Source organism: Camelus dromedarius, chromosome 8, assembly GCF_036321535.1.
Source record: "Camelus dromedarius isolate mCamDro1 chromosome 8, mCamDro1.pat, whole genome shotgun sequence".
NCBI classification, from domain to species: domain Eukaryota; kingdom Metazoa; phylum Chordata; class Mammalia; order Artiodactyla; family Camelidae; genus Camelus; species Camelus dromedarius.
Genome location: NC_087443.1, coordinates 7,614,481 through 7,623,725, shown reverse-complemented (window position 1 = coordinate 7,623,725; position 9,245 = coordinate 7,614,481). Strand labels below are relative to the sequence as shown.

Sequence of the window (9,245 nt, the reverse complement as noted above, 5' to 3'; positions counted from 1 at the left end):
ATAGCACAGCCATAAATCCAGAATGTTCTCATGCTCTAAGAGCAAGACTGAGCTTTTGAAAAATAAGATTATGTTAAGGGTGATTTTTTTTAATTAATAGAAAGATTAGGGAAGAAAGGAAAGAATTCTCTCAGAAAGTAGAGCTAAAAGACAAATACGTGGAGAACAGGAGAGAAAAAAGATAAGTAAAACAGAGGCTTTCTCCAGGGAGCCCTGTATCTGACTAATAGACATTCCAGAAAGAGAAGAGGAGAATGAGGGGGAAATAATACAAGTTCTCACACAGGAGCAATGAGTTTTCTAGATGGAAATGTGATTATGCAGGATAACAAGTGGAATTTCAAAGGACAACTCTGGGCCATACTGTTGTAGAATTTAGGAATAAAAGAGATCCTAATGTCTTCCAAAGCAAAACCGAGCACCCAACTCAGTCACATATAAGTTACTGAGAATCAGACTAGCATCATTTCTCAAAAAGAACACAGGAAACTTGAAGACAGCTGAGTAATGCCTCCAACGTTCGAACAGAAAATACCTTCTAACCTATAATTCTATACCCAGCCAAACCGTCCATCAAAGGTTAAGGCACAATAAAAGTATTTTCCAACATTCAAGCTCTCAAAAAAAAGTTTGTTACTATTATTTCCCAAGAAGCTAAAAATAAGTTCCATCCAACTGAGCGAGTACAGCCAAGAAAGAGGGCAATTTGTGGTTTAGGATTCAGGGATCCAACGCAGGAGAGGAAGAGGCAAAGGGATTTCATGGGATGGTTGGTAAGGAAAGTCCCCAGAGATATGATGAGAACAGGACAGATAGGAGCTGAGAGACAGCTCAGGGGGAGATATGGTCAAAGAATAAGAGTAATTATAGTGAATTAACATAACAAAAGAAAAACCATTATCTGATGGCTTGGATACCTTGAGAGGAAATTTAAATTTGTGGAAAAGTATGAGGATGATTCAGTATAATATAGAAAAATAAGCAAAAAAAAAAAAAGTTAGTTATTTGCATTCACTTCAAAAAGGAAATGACTAAGACTGCTTTACATAATCAGCAGTAAATAATGATGATGCAATCAGAGGTCAACCACATGCATGGAAACCTTCAATCTTGATTTGAACAAACTAACCATATAATTGGGTTTGGGGACATAGAAGTTGTATGTGTGAGTGTGAGTGAGTGTGTGTGTGTGTGTGTATGTGTTGGGGGCATGGGAGAGACCTAAATCCCATTTTTTTAACAGAAGGTTAATAAACAGTATCTAAATTTGAAAATGAAAGTTTTTTTTTCCCCCAAGGATGCTACTTTGAAGTAGTGAGGTATAAATCAGAGCAGCTAAGAAAGTTAAAAGTGAATCCATCTGGGGAGTGAACATTAGGAAAGAGCAAAGTGTAGTGAGGCAACTGCTCCTTTATGATAAAGACTTACAGTCCTGTTTGACTTGCTAAACTGTTTCTGGGTTACTCTGATAAACAATTAAAATTTAATCACCATTAGATGAAATCGTGGGACGGCTGATAATGAATCATAGTTACAGTCCTAAAAGATCTATCCCAGATGCTTCCAACTTTTAGAAGGAAGAAAATAAAAGGAGCCTTAGCAGCTAAGTAATGTGTGGCACACTCCGGGAGTGTGATAAACTAGGTTTTGAAAAAGAACAGCTAGGCAGTGCTCTTTCCCACCCACACGGGGCACTAGCCGCTCATGACGCGTGTCCTGTTTTCCAGTGAAATACTGGCAGAGGAAACATTGATTTATCACTATTTTATGAGGAGATAAATTGGCAAGGGCTATGGACTACAGAGGATACAGAGTGTAGGTCTGAAACTGGAAATTTTCCACCTGGATTTGAAGAGAATTGTAGCTAAAGGCGATAGTTATTCTTTCAATAAAAACATGATGAGTCTCTAAGTACAGAGCATCGTGCTAGACTTTAGGTGGAGAGGTGCTTATAAAGATGAATGAGTTGCAAACTCAAGGCACTTAATGATCCACTGGGGATGATGTGAGCACATGGAAATTAAATAAGATGTCACAGTCAGTATATCAAGTCATTTGGCAGGGTCTCAGGAGCCGTGTAGTTTGACCTGATACTCTCAGGACGTCTTGAGGGAGGAGGATCTGTACATGGTGATGTGTTTACGTTTCTCATTGCCTAGGTTTCAAGGAAAAGAGAACGGGAAAGGATGAAGAGAGATTCTGCAAAGTCAAAGTGGCCTTCCCCAGAATGTGAAGGAAGGAGAGAGAAAGCCAACACCTAAAAAAGAGGAGGAGGAAGGTGGAGTTGGAGAGAGAGAGGACATTAAGACAGGAAAAAGAACCTTGGGGCTTGAGGTTGGTAAGGCGATGGTTACAACCCACAGAACCAGTCTGAGAAAGTCAGTGAGGGAAGGGGCAGACCACCATGCCTGTGTATGCTGACATGTATTTTCACAAAGTGTGACACAGTAACGTGTCATAAATCAAGGCCCAGCACGCTGGACAGCTGCCAGGGGTGGTACCTTCTCGGACTGACTCTTGGCTTAAAATGAACGGGCTGTCAGCGGGGACTTGCCCGTTTTGATGTGACTTTTGTATTTTTGTTGCCATAGACATTTTCATCTGGATTTTAATTCCTATTTGAGTTGTATTTGGGGAAAAAAAAATCTTTTCACTGCTTTTTACAAGTAAAAATACTAAATGTGGCTTTCAGCAAAGCAGGGAAGACCCTTGAAATGATAGAATCTGCAGATACAAAAATGAAAAGATTGATGGCTGGTAAATCAAGATGAACAAATTTTTAAAAAGGAAAAACAAATGTAACCGCAGAACAGGGTGGGGAGGAAGCAGGGTTGGAAGGCCTTGAGATCTTGGGAAAATATTTGTTTGCCCACCAGGTGTTCTGGTTTTGCTGGGGGAGAGGTTGCCATGACAATTTGATGGCTCAAAGGAGGGTCACAGAATTTGGCTTCAGGAATGAAAGATTTGTTCAAAATACTAGGGCATTTCTAATGTAGATCAGGGCATCTGACAATTTCTTAGGTAAAGACTGTATTAAGCAGCAATCATCCAAGTGGAGTATACAGGAACTTCAAGAAAGAAGTGCAGGTAACTTCAAAAATCTGAATATCATTGTCCCCACGTCTCTTAAAGATAACTGAAACTACAAAGCTATTGAAAGGTGCAGCTCCAGGGGCCTTCGGTTTATCCACAGGGGACAAGTCAGAAATGAATTAAGAAAAAGAATGAGCTTTTTAATAAGGAATAATAAAGCAGCAGTGGTCTGAGTAAGAAAAAGCAGTACTGGGGATGCACTTTGTGTTACTATTTTTGTTTTGTTTTTCTGTTGTAGCACATTGGCTTTTCTCTGTGGTATAGAGAATCTAGGAACAAAAATATGTGGTCATTGGAGTTGATATAAAATTCCTCTCACACTAATAGGGACAAAGTCCCTGTGAGGAGGTGGGCACTGCTGCTGTTAGCCTGCTCTGAGCACCATTTCATTACTGTATTTACATCCCTGATAGGTTAACGAGCATCTGCTCAGTTTTGTGGGCTCCTCTGCTGAAGTGAGCCCTGGATGTGATGTCAGGCTGGACCAGCAGATCCCATTTTGGCTCCCGAGCCCCAGAAATCAGGCACACAGTTAACCTGGGGGTGCAAAAGTCCACAGATTCTACAGTAACCATCTCTGATGATCTGAGCCTAGGGAGATCGTCTCTCAATTTCCCAACGTCCTTCTGCTTCCTGGGCGGTTTGCTTGTTCCCTCCCCCACCCCTGCTGCCCCCTCCCCACCCGCCCTGCCGGTCTGAGAGCCCCCATCCTCACCATGTAGCTAATGCACTAACTCGGGACGCAGCTGCTCCACGCAGGGCCACCATCACCCTGGGCTGCACCTGGCCAGTTACTCTACAGTCACCCTGGCAGAGGTCCCTCCTGTTTCTCCCACTCCCCTAACTGTGAATTTGGCCAGGAAGCAGGGAGATGCCCTGTGGAACATTTAACTGAACAATCAGAATGAAGCAGATCACGCAGGTCAAGGGATGACTCAGGCTTTGGAGCTGATTTCATCCCAATGGGAAAATCCATACTCTTTCCCTGAATCCTCGGAAATAAATTGCAAAGGTTTAGAAAGTCTAAAAATAAATGCTTCCCCAGTGTAGCCTTGTCACTAGAAGCAAATCCCCACATTGGTTTTAATATCCTGTCTTGTAATATTTTCTAACTACATGGGGCCCTCTGCCATCTCTTTCAAAGCTGCCATCAAGCCTTGATTGGTGTTTAATGAAGAAACTGAGTCATGAAAGGTCAAGCGATGTTTCCCGGGTCACACAGTGAGGAAGGGGCTGGAATTCTCGCACGGGGCTCTCTGCCTCTACTCCTACTTCTTCAAGCCACTTTTCCCAGTAACTCCCCTCTGCATGATTCCTTGGTTCTCTGAATTACTTGGCACTCCTGGGTCATGCCACCCATGAATGAAAAATATTGCCTGCCATATTGGCAAACAAAGGATGCTGTGGCCATCAAGTCATTAGCCACTACCGCTGTCCCTGAGGGGACTAGAGGGAACTCAGATGGAGACGAGCAGGCAGCCTGGCCTCTGCAGCCACCCCCAGCGGTGCCCCCTGGGGGGACCCAGGATGTGGAAAAACAGGACACTGGCCCTGGACGGCTGGGGGCACATCAAAGGGATGATTTCAGTGAGCCCAGACTTTTGTACCTTCCCATACATAGAAAAGTGCTAAATTCCTTAACTTGGGATATTTGGTTTTCTTTAATTAATAGTAATCTTTTGACATTCTGACTATGTGGCCTTTGTTGCAAAAATTCCTATCTATCCTGGCTCCTCCCCTACCTCTCTGGAGTCATCTCTTAGAGCGATCTGAGAGGCCACCTCCGGGGCTGGAGTCCTCAGAAAGCCCCTCGAAGAAAACCAACTCTCAACTTTTAGGGTGTGTGTTTTTTTTTTTTTTAGTTCCAATTCAGCTTCCAGTGCTCTGCTGTCTCTGCTTTTTCCTCTTGTTTTACTTCGGTGACAGCGTCCTTCCCCTGGGAGACCAAGGAGGGCTCGGTCTGAGGACCGAACCAGAAGCTAGGTTAGATACATGGTCTAGTCTGAGACATTAGCTGGTCCAAACCTGAAAGAAAGAGCAGGCTGGGGACGATGACTGTCCCGCTGATCTCTAATCCCCTCAGAGGCAAGGACCTCCCCGACCCCCGCCACTACATTCTGCTTCCGTAATCACTGCAGTACCTAGCTCGATACTGTGTGAAAATATGTACAATTAATGTTTCCATATTTGCTCTTTAATTATCATTCTAATTGTTCTGCTACTCTAAATTCAGATAAGTTTGGGATTTGCAGATACTACCTACCATGTATAAGACGAGATAAACAGCGAGGTCCTGCTGTAGAGCACAGGGAACTCTGTTCTCTGACCTCTGACTTGGCGCCTTGGATTCCCTACTCGGTTTGTTATCTCCGGCCCGTGGTTCTGACGCCCCTGCACCCAGGGTTGCTTGGGTTTGTGGCTCCGCTTCCTCCCTCCTGTGGAGGCAAAGGGAAAAGTAAGAACAGTGGTCCTCCGGCAGGAACAAGCTCACGTTGCTCTAGAAACTCGTGGGTGGGGTGTGGGGACCAGGAGTGGATGTGACAGAGTGTGTGACAGCAGCAGAGGTTAGAGGCAGGACCTTGGAGGCCCTGGTAAGGAGCCTGGATCCGTCTCCATGCTATGATGGATTGAACCCCGGGAGGAATTTTCTTCAGGGAAGCGATGTAATTTAATCCACATTTTAAAAAGATTACTCCATCTGCTTTAGAGGGCACAGATTATGGAAGTGCATGAGTGCAGAGACAACAGTTCGGACACTGTGAAATCGAGGTAAGAAATTCTGGTAGTTTGGCTCAGACTGAATGGTAGACATGGATGGGGAGACGTTAACACAGCATCTTGGACATCAAGCCAACAGGTGGTGCTGACGGACTGGAGGTGAGACTAGGCGAGGGGAAGGAATTAAGGACAATGCCTAGGTTTGGGGTTAGGGATCTGGCTAGATGATGGTACCTGTAACCGAGATGGGGGAAGGCTGAGTCAGGACTGTGGGAGGAGACTGGCTGGTGGCCGTCAGTGTTTCTAGGGCCATGTTGTCCCATCACTCTTCTTACACAGCCAGTGAGGCTTTTTGGTCTGCAGGTGAAGCTACTGGATGTTTGCAGCTCAGTGGAAAAGTTAGAAATGGAAATGTTTAAGTACATAGATTGTTTGGGGCCAAGAGCTGTGCTGGCCATTTATATAATCATTCATTCATTCATTTCAACATCCCCGTCCTAGACACCGGGATTACAGCAGTGAGCCAAACAGACAGAAATCCCTGCCCTCGTGGACCTGACATTCTAGTTGAAAGAGAAGGACAACAAACAAACACATGGTTAGAATGTATGTTAGGAAAAAAAAAAAACCCAAGCAGGAATGCTAGAGATTGGGATGGAAGTTGGGGGCAGAACAAATGTGAGTCCAGAGATTAGAAAAGGCATCTTTGAAAAGACAAAGCCCTGGAGGGAGGATATAGCTCAGTGGTAAAGCGTGCGCTTAGCAGGCACAAGGTCCTGGGTTCAATCCTCAGTACCTCCATTAAATAAATTAATAAACCTAATTACTTCCCCCAAAGTAAATAAACCACAAATACCTTCCATCCTGGCTACAACCTCGGGTTTTAACATCGAGACCTCGTGTTCACGCTTGCATCCTGCATCATAGTCACTGTCCTCTCGGGCATTCTGCAAGGACAGAATGAAGAGACGTGTGGGTGGCGTCTGCACAGAGGAGATGGAGGCTGTGCAAGGAAGGATGTGGATTCATCAGATGGCATCCACTGGCCCTGGGGCTGGCTCTGAACTCCAAACCCAGGGGCTTGGGGAGTGCAGTGGGGTGTGGGGAGGGAGCAGGTCAGGGGGCGGAAGGCAGGTGGACACAAGTTCTCTCAGCCCCTGCCCTCCTGGTGAGACTGGGGCTGCTCACTAATGCCTTTGCTTTCATTATCTCTGCTCTCAGAAGAGGATCAAGGTGTAGCCTGTGTGCTTCACTAAATGGACCAATCCAATGGCTCTTGTGACCCGGAGAGACTCACTGGCCAGCCAGCGTGGGCTGCACTCACTGCCTGTGACCCTCGTGCCCGCTGTATCACAACTCCTCCTGCCGGCGTGAAGAGTGACTCGTCCAGCCCCAGAGGTGGGCACACTGGGAGCTCACAGCAGGGCACTGCGTGTGTTCACCGATCCTGTGGTGGGTAGACTCCCGCCAGCAAAGAAGTAAGCCAGCAACAGGAGAGGGTCCCTCAATCCTTGGCGTGAGCCTGATCATTTCTCTGCACTTTTTATCCATCCTCCCTTCCTGAGGGCGTGGCTGGGGTGCCTTGCCCTGGAAACCACGCTGGGCTCCGAGGGATGCGGGTCTAATGACACTTGACTTTGTCCCCTGCCTGGCTGATCTGGGCCACCACACTAGCCTCGTCTCACCATCCTGGGTTCATGGCTGCTACTTGCTGTTTTCATGGGCAGCCTCGACTTTCTGCACTGGAGCTGGGTGACAACAAGGAGCCTGGGAGCCAGCCTGCCTGGTTTGGACATTGGCCCCATCTCTTATCAGCCATGGGACCTTGGACCAGTCAGACTCCTTGAGGCTCTGCTTCCTCATCTGTCAGACGGAGAGAATAATCACTCCATCAATGCTGCTGTAAGGGGTGAGTCTGCCATTACTAGGCTTACTTGTCACGCATTACTCAAAATAAAGTGCTGGAAACAGAGCCTTGTCATTATTGGGCGGGCAGCTTCCGCCTTTTTAGAGTCCCTTCGGTGACTGCAGTGCGGACATCTGCCCCTGCTGTGTTTACCCAGCACCCTGACTTTTTTTTAATGCTAATAATATATTTTACTTATATATAAAATAATATATTTTATTTAACTAATATTTTTATTTAAATAAAATATTTTTATTTATTTGGAATACATCCAAAATATTACCCGTTTAACATGCTATTGTTGACTTTTTTTAATGCTAATAATATATTTTATTTATATATAAAATAATATATTATATTTATCTAATAATACATTTTATTTAAATACATATTTTTATTTATTTATTTGGAATATATCCAGAATATTATCCATTTAACATGCTATTGTTATCATGGTAAAATACACATAGTATAAAATCTACCATTGTAACCACTCAGTGGGCAATTCAGTGGCATTAAGTGCATTCGCATGGTTGTGTAGCCATCACTGCCAGCCATTCACAGAATTTCACTCATCTTCTCCCCAAAATATGGACCGCATCATAAGTTTGGGTGTCGTCCTTGACCAGGGGCCAAGCTAATTTTCTCCGGATCATTTTCAATGAGCACCTGCTTTCCAAGCAAGCACAGCACCGTGATGTTTTAAAGGGGTTCACTGACGGTCTGAAAGCGACCACTGTGTGTTAAGGTACCAGCCTTACAGAGAAACTACACTTGAACGCCAGTCCTTCACACTAAAGCACTTCTTGGGCAGCTGTGCACTGTGAATCCTGTGGGCACATGTTTTACTGAGACAACTGTAGGTTGAACATTTGAATTTTCACTCAACCCCTTAAAGGGAGCTATGAACCATGTGTTTTCTCAGAGTATATTCCTGACTAACTGGAGGTACTGGTTAAGAAATTCTTCCCAAACAGATTCTTTCCAGTGATTTTAGACCTGTGTCCTTGTGGAGGCATTTTAAACTCCACATTGTAAATATGATGGTTCGACTCTGAGTCAGATAGAAACATGGTCATTTAGATGAAGTGCAGAAACACTTTTTTTTTTCTTTCTGAGCCACATGACTATTTTAAATTCAGCTCAGAATAGAAAAGGATGCCTGAGACAGGAATTGGGAATGACATACCACCCAGGGCTCATTTCTGGGTGTGTATCTCTGCCTCCCTGGAAGCTGGGTGTGGCCATGTGACTTGCTGTAGCTAAGGGAACATAGCAGATGTGACTTTGTGCCAGTCAACTCTGAAACTTTGAATGAAGCTGGTAGTGTCAGAAAATCATGGCAACCCCATCAGCTTGGGTCCCTTAGCAATTATGAAGAGCAGAGGCACCTGCTGGTCAGTGGTGACATGTAGTATAAGCAGAAATAAACTTCTGTGGCTTTAAACCCTTGAGGTTTGGGGATTACTCATTACAGCAGCACAATCAACTCTATCCTGACTAATACATATTCTGAATAACAAAGATG

At 44.7% G+C, this 9,245-nt stretch overlaps 1 non-coding gene across 1 annotated transcript; it reads right to left on the bottom strand.

Annotated features, from left to right (window-relative positions):
* Nucleotides 1-8,301: 8,301 nt before the first annotated feature.
* Nucleotides 8,302-8,403, bottom strand: LOC116156097 (U6 spliceosomal RNA). The gene has a single exon (XR_004139967.1). It is a non-coding gene; the product is annotated as a U6 spliceosomal RNA (small nuclear RNA).
* Between the last annotated feature and the right edge of the window lie 842 nt (nt 8,404-9,245).